Source organism: Eriocheir sinensis, chromosome 20 (assembly GCF_024679095.1).
Source record: "Eriocheir sinensis breed Jianghai 21 chromosome 20, ASM2467909v1, whole genome shotgun sequence".
Taxonomy (NCBI): Eukaryota; Metazoa; Arthropoda; class Malacostraca; order Decapoda; family Varunidae; genus Eriocheir; species Eriocheir sinensis.
In genome coordinates, this window is record NC_066528.1 from 353,132 (window position 1) to 365,863 (window position 12,732).

A 12,732-nucleotide genomic window follows, 5' to 3' on the forward strand; every position below is an offset into this window, starting at 1 on the left:
ACCCTAAGCAATGCCCTCACCATGCAGTATTTGGAATAGGCAACCCTACCCACGTGTCTTTACTGTTTTGCAAGGCTCCATTCTAACACCCCAAGCAATGCCCTTACCACGCAAAACTTGGAAAAGGCAACCCTACTCATGTGCCTATACTGTTTTGAAAAGCTCCATTCTAACACCCCAAGCAATGCCCTCACCACGCAGTACTTTGACAAGGCAACTCTACCCACTGTTTTGAAAAGTTCCCTTCAAACCAGTTCCTTTTAAATACTTTCCTGATGCAAAAGCTGTCGTTCTACACTCCCCAAAGTATTAAAGCTAATGTGTGTATGTACTTAAAGGTATTCTTAGTTCACACATTAAGACGAAGCTTATAGTTTACTTAATCTAGAGGCAAGGCTGAATGAACCTTTACTTAAGCCTAAAAATGAAGGGCCTTTGTGTGTCAGCGGCAGACAATGACACTTCATTAAGACAAGATTTTGATGTGAACAGCGGCGGCCATTACCCTGAACATGTCTGGAAGAAACACACACACACACACACACACACACACACACACACACACACACACACACACACACACACTTAACAATAGTAATCATCGTCATTATTATTATTATTATTATTATTATTATTATTATTATTATTATTATTATTATTATTATTATTATTATAGGTGATATTAGTATGTTTGTTAATAATGGTGTGCCCTCAAATAGCATAGACAATTATTATTATTATTATTATTATTATTATTATTATTATTATAGGTGATATTAGTATGTTTGTTAATAATGGTGTGCCCTCAAATAGCATAGACAATTATTATTATTATTATTATTATTATTATTATTATTATTATTATTATTATTATTATTATTATTATTATTATTATTATTATTATTATTATTATCATAGGTGATATTAGTATGTTTGTTAATAATGGTGTGCTCTCAAATAGCATAGGCAATTATTATTATTATTATTATTATTATTATTATTATTATTATTATTATTATTATTATTATTATTGGGTTATGAATAAGCGTGAAGTGAAGAAGATTTATACCCGCCCTATTATCATTATCATTATTATTATCATTATTATTATTATTATTATTATTATTATTATTATTATTATTATTATTATTATTATTATTATTATTATTATTATTATTTTCATTATCATTATAGTTATTTATTATGTTAGTGCTATGCATGGCGAGGGGCTGGCTTACTAGAGCTTAGCAAAGTGTGTAATAAAGAGGATGAAATGATAATATAGTACTTAAGCTTTAATTAAGGTTGTAACAGAACACTCATGGTAAGCAAAACAAAAACAAATAAAAATCAATCAATCAATAAAAAATGATTATTGCCGTGACCGTAAGAACAGCCCTCGTATAACCCTTACTTGCTGATCTACTCGATTACATAGTTCACTTTATTTCATTTATTTTCTCATCATTTCCATTTATCATAATTCCACATCGCTTCCGCTGACGTCATCTCACCTCCCTTCCCTTCACCTTCCTTCCCCTCTCCTCCCCTCCCCTCACTTCCCTTCACCTTCCTTTCCCTTCCCCTCCCCTCCCCTCACTTCCCTTCACCTTCCTTCCCTTCACCTTCCTTTTCCTTCCCCTCCCCTCACTTCCCTTCACCTTCCTTTCCCTTCCCTTCCCTTCCCTTCCCCTCCCCTCCCCTCACTTCCCTTCACCTTCCTCCCCCTCTCCTCCCTTCCCCTCACTTCCCTTCACCCTCCTTTCCTTCCCTCCCTCCCTCACTTCCCTTCACCTTCCTTTCCCTTCGCTTCCCTTCCCTTCCCTTCCCCTCCCCTCCCCTCACTTCCCTTCACCTTCGTTTCCCTTCCCTTCACTTCCCCTCTCCTCCCCTCACCTCACTTTCCTTCCTTTCCCTTCCTTCCCTTCCCTCCCCTCCCTTCATTTCACTACCCTTCCTTTCCTTTCACCTCACCTCACCTCACCTCACTTCCCTTCACCTTCCTTTCCCTTCCCTACCCTTCACCTTCTTTTCCCCTCCCCTCACTTCCCTTCACCTTCCCTTCCCTTCCCATTCTTCACCTCATCTCATCTCCCCTTATTTCCCTTCCCTTCCCCTCATCTTCCTTCCCCTCCCTTCATCTCACATCCAATGCTTTCCCTTCACATCACCTCACCTCACTTCACTTCCCCTCCCTTCCTTTCCCCTTTCCCTCCCCCTCCTTTCCCTTCCCTTCCCTTCCCCTCAACTCACCTCCATTCACCTCACCTCATTTCCTCTCATTTCCCTCCCCCTACCCTTCCTTCCCCTCACGCCACTCTCTCCTGTAATTAAGTCTCCTCTCGTGCCACTCTGCTCACAATTAGTTCACGCCTTGGCGGTGCAACAATTGTCCCCCGCCGCCGTTCTTTGAGTAGTGAGACAGCGTGGACGAATTATAGCAAAATGCCCCACAAGATGACTCTCCGATGTACTCACTCTTTCTGTGGTGTGGTTAGACGTTTTTATTAATTTTTTATCTATCTTTCTTTTTCTTTTCTTTTTCTAACAAATTACTAACAGCTCTTCCATATTCTCCGGTCATTTTCTTTATACTCTGAGGCGTATACTAGACCACGGAGGCGGATAACAAATTACTAACAGCTCTTCCATATTCTCCGGTCATTTTCTTTATACTCTGAGGCGTATACAAAACCTCGGAGGCGGATAACAAATAACTAACATATTTTCCATATTCTCCGGTCATTTCCTCTATACTCTGAGGCGTATACTAGACCACGGAGGCGGATAACAAATTACTAACAGCTTTTCCATATTCTCCGGTCATTTTCTTTACACTCTGAGGGATTTCTTAATATTCTGTAGGCAATCAATCTTATTTCACGCAAAAGACTGTTTACTTGTATCATTTTACCTTAAAGAATTATATTACTTCCATTTCAGTTTAAAATATATTCGTTATCTATTTCATTCCTGGACAGCAGTAGAGCAATGGATGCCAGACTTATCAAACGAGCATACTTCAACGTAAAAAAATCTACATGTATTCTTCTGCTATTCATAACTTAATTCCACTGTCACCTCCAGCCATTCTCTCTTGTGATGACAATTCTCGGTACATGACAGGGACGTGGGTATAACAACTGAATGATTTGTAGGAAGATCAACGCCGGAGACTAATATTGTGATCTTCGTGTTGTCTCAGTAATTGATAGCGTTAGGTTTTCATTGTTTCCAGTGCACAGGTTTCTTCTCCCGCACTGAGCTGGCGGCACTGGTGAGCTATTCATTGACATAAGGTGAAGTGGGGGGAGGGAGGAGGGAGGAGGAGGTGAAGGGAGGGAGGGAGGGGGAGGAGAGAGGAAAGGAGATGAGGAGAAGGGAGGGAGGGTGAAGGGAGGGGAGGGGAGAGGAAGGGAAAAGAGGGAAGATGAAGGGAAGAGAAGAGAGGTAAGATGTAGGGAGGGGAAGGGAAGGGAAGGGAGAGGAAGGGGAGATGAGATGAGGTGAAGGGAGGAGAAGGGGGGGGAAAGGAGAGGAAGGGAAAAGAGGGAAGATGAAGGGAAGAGAAGAGAGGTAAGATGAAGGCAGGGGAAGGGAAGGGAGGGAAGAGAGATGATGTGAGGTGAGGTGATGTGAGGTGAAATGACGTTAGTGCAGTCTTCTTACTTTAATCATTTCTTTACATTTATATTCCTCTCTCTCTCTCTCTCTCTCTCTCTCTCTCTCTCTCTCTCTCTCTCTCTCTCTCTCTCTCTCTCTCTCTCTCTCTCTCTCTCTCTCTCTCTCTCTCTCTCTCTCTCCAAGAAAATGGTGCAGTTTTCTCTCTCTCTCTCTCTCTCTCTCTCTCTCTCTCTCTCTCTCTCTCTCTCTCTCTCTCTCTCTCTCTCTCTCTCTCTCTCTCTCTCTCTCTCTCTCTCTCTCTCTCTCTCTCTCTCTCTCTCTCGACAAGAAAATGGTGCAGTTTTCTTACTTCAATAATTTCTTTACATTTATATTCCTCTCTCTCTCTCTCTCTCTCTCTCTCTCTCTCTCTCTCTCTCTCTCTCTCTCTCTCTCTCTCTCTCTCTCTCTCTCTCTCTCTCTCTCTCTCTCTCTCTCTCTCTCTCTCTCTCTCTCGACTAGAAAATGGTGCAGTCTTCTTACTTCAATAATTTCATTACATCTATATCTCTCTCTCTCTCTCTCTCTCTCTCTCTCTCTCTCTCTCTCTCTCTCTCTCTCTCTCTCTCTCTCTCTCTCTCTCTCTCTCTCTCTCTCTCTCTCTCTCTCTCTCTCTCTCTCTCTCTCTCTCTCTCTCTCTCTCTCAATATTAATATCAACTAGAGTAGAAATGCAACGTTTTGGAGTCTTCTGATTAATGTAAAATCACTTAGGTTTAAGGACAGACCACCAAGGCGGTGGCCGAACTGGTAGCGTACTGGACCCACATTCACCGCGTGATGGACGACGCGGGTTCGAATCCCTACGCTACCACTCGGATTTTTCAGTCACCGCCGAGTGGCTTAAAACTACCCACATGCTGTCCTGAAGACCACCCATCAACCCGGACTCGAGAGGAAGCCGTCCAAGCGAATCTAGAACGAGTTCCGGGGGGCAGCATGAGCCAGTGCAAGATGGCGTCACTATAAACACTCGCCTGCGCCAGAATGGGCTGGGCCGACCATCAGGCCCAACCTGGAAGAAGCCTTGGGCCGACCATCAGGCCCCACCAGGAAGATGCCTACCGGCGCAACAGGCAACGACGTAAAAAAAAAAAAAAAAAAAAAGTCTGGACCATGGGGTCTGTGTGGTCTGATTTTCTATGTATATAAATCTATATCTCTCTCTCTCTCTCTCTCTCTCTCTCTCTCTCTCTCTCTCTCTCTCTCTCTCTCTCTCTCTCTCTCTCTCTCTCTCTCTCTCTCTCTCTCTCTCTCTCTCTCTCTCTCTCTCTCTCTCTCTCTCTCTCTTACTCTCAACAAGAAAATACATTTGCAATACTTGAAAATGCGAAAGGAACACTTCACCTACATGTAAGCCTTTATGAGAATACAAATAATACGTTTTCGTAACTATGAAGATTACAACAAACTTATTAGTGTCATGGATTACGCCGACTCAGAACAGATCCAACATTCTCCGTGTTTTTCGGGGGACCACTATACATACCACTGTCTTGACTCAGATAGGAATAGAAGGGAAGGGAAGGGAGAGGGAAAGGAAGGGAAGGGAAGGGAGAGTAGAGAGAGAGGGAGAGAGAGGGAGATGGAAGGCTGTAGATAAATCCTCAAAAAATGACGTAATATATTAAAAGAAGTCAAGTATTAAAACAAAATCAAGCATATATAACCTGTATGCTACATCTCAAACCTGAATTCAAACGGATAAAATTCTCATTCAGTACTGCAGACAAATCCTCAAAAAATGACGTAATATATTAAAATAATTCAAGTATTAAAACAAAATCAAGCATATATAACCTGTATGCTAAATCCCAAACCTGTATTCAAACGGATATTATTCTCATTCAGTGCTGCAGTTTGAGAGTGGTTTGATGTAAGGGAGATGAGGAGGAGGGAGGCTGGAAGGAAGGGTAGGGTCGGTTCCTCATGTAAAACCCTATCAACAGTTTCCGTCTAACACACTCTGGGCCTCGATCCACTTTATATTCAACGCTCCCGTCACTCACCATTAATATTTCACCCTCCGTAATACACTCACTTTTCTAAATACATTGAAAGAGGAAAATGAACTCGCGAGGTAGTACGGATGCAGTAGTTTCTCTCTCTCTTTCTCTCTCTCTCTCTCTCTCTCTCTCTCTCTCTCTCTCTCTCTCTCTCTCTCTCTCTCTCTCTCTCTCTCTCTCTCTCTCTCTCTCTCTCTCTCTCTCTCTCTCTCTCTCTCTCTCTCTCTCTCTCTCTCTCTCTCTCTCTCTCTCTCTCTCTCTCTCTCTCACACCAGCCAGGTCCCTTGAGGCTGTGTAGGGCGGAGTGAGTACAGGTTTGAGGTACAGTCGGTAAGTCTAGTCATCCCACAGACACATTAAGCCAGCGAGGAGAGCTTCAAGAGTGGGCCTCCCTTGCCTGGCCTTTGATAACCCTCTCGTGTGCCTCCTCTGTCCCCCTGAGCCCAGATGTTTCTTTAGCCCGTATTCTTAAACGTATCGGCGCCTCTCTTCGCCTGTTTGATAACCCTCTCGTGTTCCTCCTCTGTCCCCCTGAGCCCGGATGTTTCTTTAGCCTATGTTCTTAAAGGTTTCAACGCCTCACCTCGCCTGTTTGAAAAGCCTTTTGTGGAAGTTGTTTGCTGGGTTTCCATGGACTGTTTTGTGATGCTGGTGATAGTTTTACACGACTTCTGCAACTTGAACGGGAAAAACACCCATGAAAACCCGGTTAATCTTCCCCGTGGCCTTGGGAAGTAGTCGTAATGGGAGCCCGATACGTTTAATAATATGGACCTGAGCTTTCTGGGCCCTATATACTTCTAATATACACCAATGAAAGCCCAGTTAATCTACCCCGTGGGGTTGGGAAATAGTCGTAATGGGAGCCTGAGACGTTTAAAAATATGGTCCTGAGCTTTCTGGCCCCTATATACTTTCAATTTACACCAATGAAAACCTGGTTAATCTTCCCCGTGGCCTTGGGAAATAGTCGTAATGGGAGCCCGACACGTTTAATTCCTTGACTGCGGATTTCCTACAAGAAGACATCACCAAGCAACATGAAGGGAGCAAAAATTGTCTGCTACAATTCAATGAAGAAAAATATAAAGTCCTGCGCCTTGGGAGGGGATATCCAGCATACCAATACCACATGGGAAACACTCCACTATCCACCACAGAGGCAGAGAAAGACTTGGGAATATAAGTTACCAGGCTACCAGTGAAAGCCAAATCCGCAGCGGACGGGTTAAAAATATGGTCCTAAGCTTTCCGGGCCCTAAATACTTCCCCACATTCACTTTATAACTCCCAAAGACAGCGGCAAGACTGTGATGAAAAGGGTGTTAGACTCGTATCATCCAACGCTTCGGGTTCTTGTTACGACTATTCTTTAAGGTCGCAGAGAAGATACATCGGGCTGTCATGAGCGCTTTTCCCGTTCATGGCGCGGAAGCATTACGAAACTACCGCTAGGGTCAAGAAACCACCCATGGGAACCCCGACAACTTCTGCGAGAGCCTTTTTAAATTGATGTACTAAGGCTTCGAGGAGTTTGATAATATGGACCTGAGCCTTCTGGGCCGTAAATGCCTCCCCACATTCACTTTTAAACTACCAAAGATGACGTAAGACACTGTTTGAGATGAGAGAAGAGAGAGTACAAGAATGCGGGCTTTAAATACTTCTCCACATTCACTTTTAAACACCCAAAGATGACGTAAGAGACTGTTTGAGATGAGAGAAAAGAGTGTAAGAATGCGGGCTCTAAATACTTCCCCACATTCACTTTTAAACACCCAAAGATGACGTAAGAGACTGTTTGAGATGAGAGAAAAGAGTGTAAGAATGCGGGCTCTAAATACCTTCCGACATTCACTTTTAAACACCCAAATATGACGTAAGAGACTGTCTGAGATGAGAGAAGAGAGAGTGTAAGAATGCGGGTCTAAATACTTCTCCACATTCACTTTTAAATTCCCGACTGTTTGTAATGAAAGTGTAAGCCTCCGGACCCTAAACACTTCCCCATATTCCCTTTTAAACTCTCAAAGTCGGCGGTGAGAGACTGATTATGACAAAAGAATGAGCGTGCAAGCCTTCAAGCAGGGGGCCACTTACCCTGAAGAGCGCCTCCCGTTTCTTGGTCTTGCTGCGGGCGGGGACGGTGACGCGGTAAAGCGGCTCCAGGAACTCGGGCGGGTTGTCGTTGACGTCGCTCACGGTGATGAAGACCGGGGTGACGGAGGACAGCTGGCCGTCGCTCACCCGCACCCAGAGCTCGTAGTCCGCCTGCTCCTCCCTGTCCAGCGGCACCAGGGTTGTGAGGGCGCCTGGGGGAACGGGTGTTAGTGAAGGGGAAGGCGAGGGGGGCAAGTTATCGTGTGTGTGTGTGTGTGTGTGTGTGTGTGAAAACCTCATAAGCTTACAAGACTGACTTATCGTATACATATTTAGATCTTTTTGTCATTATTCAGAGCGGCGTGTGATGTAATACTACAATTCCTGTCTTTTTAAATACGGTTGTAATGTTTAGTTTCCCAGCAAACACCACGTAGCACATATTAGCCTTATTTATACAGAGAAGCTGCGGTAATATTTGGGATTATTCAGAGCGGCGTGAGATGCAACAATACAAAGCGAGTCTCTTTCCATAATACGCGTGTAGGTTTTTGTTTCCCGCCACGCGCCAACAAGACAGACTTATCGAATATATATTTATATCTTTTTGACGTTATTCAGAGCGGCCAGTGAGGCAATACTACAATTCGTTGCCTCTTTTCATAATACGCTTGCAGGATTTTGTTTCCCGCCACGCGCCAACAAGACAGACTTATCGAATATATTTACTTAGATCTTTTTGACGTTATTCAGAGCGGCCAGTGAGGCAATACTACAATTCCTGTCTCTTTTTAAATACGGTTGTAATGTTTTGTTTCCCGCCACGCACCAACAAGACAGACTTATCGTATATATATTTATATCTTTTTGACGTTATTCAGAGCGGCGTGTGATGCAATATTACAATTCGTGTCTCTTTTTAAATACGGTTGTAGTGTTTTGTTTTCCGCCATTCACAGACAATCACAAACAAGAGTCTTATCGTATATGTATTTAGATTTGTTCGACGTTATTCAGAGCGGCGTGAGATGCAGTAATACAATTCGTGGTTCTTTTTATAATAATACAATTGGTGTCTCTTTTTAAATACGGTTGTAATGTTTTGTTTCCCAGCGCACACCACGTATCACATATTAGCCTTGTTTACAATGGGATGCCGCGGTAATATTTAGATCTGTTTGACATTATTCAGAGCGGCGTAAGAAGCAACACTACAATTCGTGGCTCTTTTCATAATACGCGTGTGGGTTTTTGTTTCCCAGCACACACCACGCATCACATATTTGCCTTGTTTACAAAGAGATGCCGCGGTAATATTTATATCTGTTTGACATTATTCAGAGCGGCGTGAGAAGCAACACTACAATTCGTGGCTCTTTTCATAATACACGTGTGGGTTTTTGTTTCCCAGCACACACCGCGTAGCACATACTAGCCTTGCTAACAAAGAGAATGCCGCGGTAATTATGAATCCCTTTGAAGTTTTGAAGTTTTTTTCTCGCTGTGAATGTTAGTAAGAGTGAGGTAAAAAACTTACTCATTTACTGACATTATCACGGCAGGTTTGTGGGAATCCAAGCTCTACTATAAAATAAAAGCATTATTATTACTGTATGAGAGGTAATTACTGTGATGACTCGACGCTCTGAGAGATAATTAGTTGACGGTTATAACACAATTCGAGTCATTATTTATTTCACTTCCGGAACGACTACTGGAACACACACACACACACACACACACACACACACACACACACACACACACACACACTTTCGAGAGAGACACCTCTTCAAACCCCTTTCAATAATCCTTAGGAATTCTCAATCGCATTTCTGTTAGGAGGAATTGTGTGGACCTTTTCTTCCCCTGTTTTTGTTTTTGTTTGCCCTTTGACATTTGCTTCCTCGGATGTAAAGAAGAATAAACAAGTTCCCCCTTCCTTACCTGTCTGCGGGTGTATCTTGAAGCGAGCCAGCTGGTTCCCTTTGGTGATGGCGAAGGAGATGTTGGAGGGCGCCAGGTCACCGTCCGAGGCCCGCAGCGCTATGACGGAGGTATCTGGCGGCAGGTTCTCGGCCACGTAGGTGTGGTAGGCGGGCTCCTCCGTCTGGGGGATGTGGTCGTTCACGTCCTCGACTTCAACAAAGACCTGAAGGAGGATTGGTTAAAATATTGGATGGTTAAAAGGAACTATAAAAAAAAGGTTCCACGGGAGCTGGCGAGTTTAATCCTTCAGGGGTGGACTCGCGGACATGGTATCATTGCTTGGGTGACTGTACTGATGTAAAGAGGTAGCAGAGAGCGAGAGATAGTAGGCTGTGTCACGGCAGGTTGGATCTAGTAAACAACAGCCAATGAGCGACGCAAGAGACCGTCACCCAAGCGATGATGCCACGTCCGCGAGTCACTCCTGAAGGACTTGGCCCGCCAGCTCTCGTGAAACTGACTATAGTTTTCTTAATTAAAGGTTCCTGTCCCCTAGAGGGTGATAATCAAGATAGAGACTAACTTTTTCTACATAGGATAACCCAAGGGCAGTCTAAACGCTTCCTGTCCCCTAGAGGCTGAGAACGTTGAGGGGAGAGAGGCGAAGAAAGCCGCACATCCAGCTGACTTCACCCCTCCATCCTCTTCCCTTCGATTCAACTATGGGAGCCGGTTGAATGGGTCCCCCTTTATCAGGCCAGGTTCAAAAGGGTTATGCAGCGTGCCTATCATTTCCACCATTCTGCCGCGGTGCACAGGCATCACTCGACGGCCAGGCTGACCCGCCGCTCTCCACAAGGCAGGGTCGGCAGCGGCACGGATATCTAAGTCCTGAGTCCCCATGTTCATTAAGAGTCGTCAGAGATATTTTTTATACCGGCTGTGGTTTATAGGAATTCCAACTCAGTTAACCAGACCAGGACTCGGTTGATTGACTATAGAAAGACCGCTGATCCTCAAGGTTAATAATCACATGCATATTATAGTGAGCAATATTAGTGTAATGGGCTGATAGAAAAACGTAATTATTGAATGACATTACTGATAATTTTGATAAGAAGCAATGCCAAAAATGTGAAGACGTCCTAGACACACACACACACACACACACACACAAGCAATTTTTTTTTTCTCTCTCTCTCTCTCTCTCTCTGGTATTGACGGTCAAGTAAACCAATGGATCGCGAATTGGTTGAGCAACAGACAACAAAGAGTAGTGATTGACGGATTTAACTCAGAGTGGGCGCCTGTCACTAGTGGCGTCCCTCAGGGCTCGGTCCTTGGCCCAGTGCTCTTCATTATTTACATCAACGACGTGGATGTTGGACTCAATAACCGCATTAGTAAATTTGCAGACGACACAAAGATTGGCAACTCGGGTCTCACTGACGAAGACAGGCAAAGCCTCCAAGAGGATTTGCACAAAATTTCAGCTTGGTCGGATAGATGGGAGATGCCCTTTAACGTAGACAAGTGCCAGGTCCTTCAAATTGGAACGAGGAATAAGAAGTTCGAATACGAAATGCGCGGCGTTAAACTCAAAAGCGTTCAATGCGTCAAAGACTTGGGGGTCAAAATCGCGTCAAACCTCAAATTCTCACAGCAATGCATCGATGCAGCAAATAAAGCGAACAGAATGTTGGGCTTCATTAAAAGAAACTTTGTATTCAAGAATAAAGATGTAATACTCCCGCTCTACAACAGTTTAGTCAGACCCCACTTGGAATATGCGGTACAGTTTTGGTCTCCCCACCATGCAAAGGATATTGCTAAATTAGAAGGTGTTCAGCGTCGGGCAACGAAAATGATCCCTTCCTTGCGCAACAAATCCTACGAAGAAAGGCTTTCTACCCTTAACATGTTCTCTTGAGAAACGTCGCCTCCGAGGAAAACTGATCGAATGTTTTAAAATACTTAATGGTTTCACGAATGTAGACAGATCAACATTGTTTATGATCGATGACACTTTGCGCACGAGGAACAATGGCGTAAAACTCAGATGTAGACAAGTAAATTCAGACTGCACCAAATTTTCTTCACCAACGTTGTAGTGCGAGAATGGAATAAGCTTCCACCGTCAGTGGTCCAGTGTAACACGATTGACTCCTTCAAAATAAGCTCGACCGTCACTTCCTTCAACTTAATATCAACTAGAGTAGAAATGCAACGTTTTGGAGTCTTCTGATTAATGTAAAATCACTTAGGTTTAAGGACAGACCACCAAGTCTGGACCATGGGGTCTGTGTGGTCTGATTTTCTACGTAAATCTCTCTCTCTCTCTCACATACACACACACACACACACACACACACACACACACACCCACACCCACACCCACAAGCACCCACACAAACAATCTCTCTCTCTCTCTCTCTCTCTCTCTCTCTCTCTCTCTCTCTCTCTCTCTCTCTCTCTCTCTCTCTCTCTCTCTCTCTCTCTCTCTCTCTCTCTCTCTCTCTCTCTCTCTCTCAACACACACACACACACACACACACACACACACACACACACACACACACACACACAGCGGGGGGCGTCACTCACATGGCAGGTGTCGGTGAGGGGCGCCGCTCCCCCGTCGGACACCACGATGGACAGCCAGTAGCCGCGCGCCGCCTCCCTGTCCAGCGCCACCACCGTTCGCACCACGCCTGGAACAAGACTGTATGTTAGGGACCACGCTTGGTATGCTCAGACGCTCCCAACTCACATCTACAATTTTTAGAGCCCAAAAAGGAAACTAACTGGGTTTTAATAAGTGTTCTTTTAGGTTCATGGTACAGAGGGAAGTATTAGTTGAAAACACGCGCCTAAGACATGTTTGGAAATTAGCTCTTTACCAAAAACTTATAATTAGGAAATGAGTTGAACGTAAGCTTCCACTCTCTCTCTCTCTCTCTCTCTCTCTCTCTCTCTCTCTCTCTCTCTCTCTCTCTCTCTCTCTCTCTCTCTCTCTCTCTCTCTCTCTCTCTCTC

The 12,732-nt window shown here is 44.2% G+C and overlaps 1 protein-coding gene across 1 annotated transcript in view; it reads right to left on the minus strand.

Annotated features, from left to right (window-relative positions):
- Nucleotides 1-12,406, minus strand: part of LOC127001089 (fat-like cadherin-related tumor suppressor homolog) — a 76,142-nt gene extending 63,736 nt beyond the window's left edge. Inside the window, exons 1-3 of the mRNA XM_050865265.1 lie at nucleotides 12,302-12,406; nucleotides 9,716-9,920; nucleotides 7,769-7,980 (exon numbers count right to left, since the gene is read on the minus strand). The gene's annotated coding sequence lies outside the window, so the exon portion shown is untranslated. The remainder of the gene's footprint in view (nucleotides 1-7,768; nucleotides 7,981-9,715; nucleotides 9,921-12,301) is intronic.
- Nucleotides 12,407-12,732: the final 326 nt, after the last annotated feature.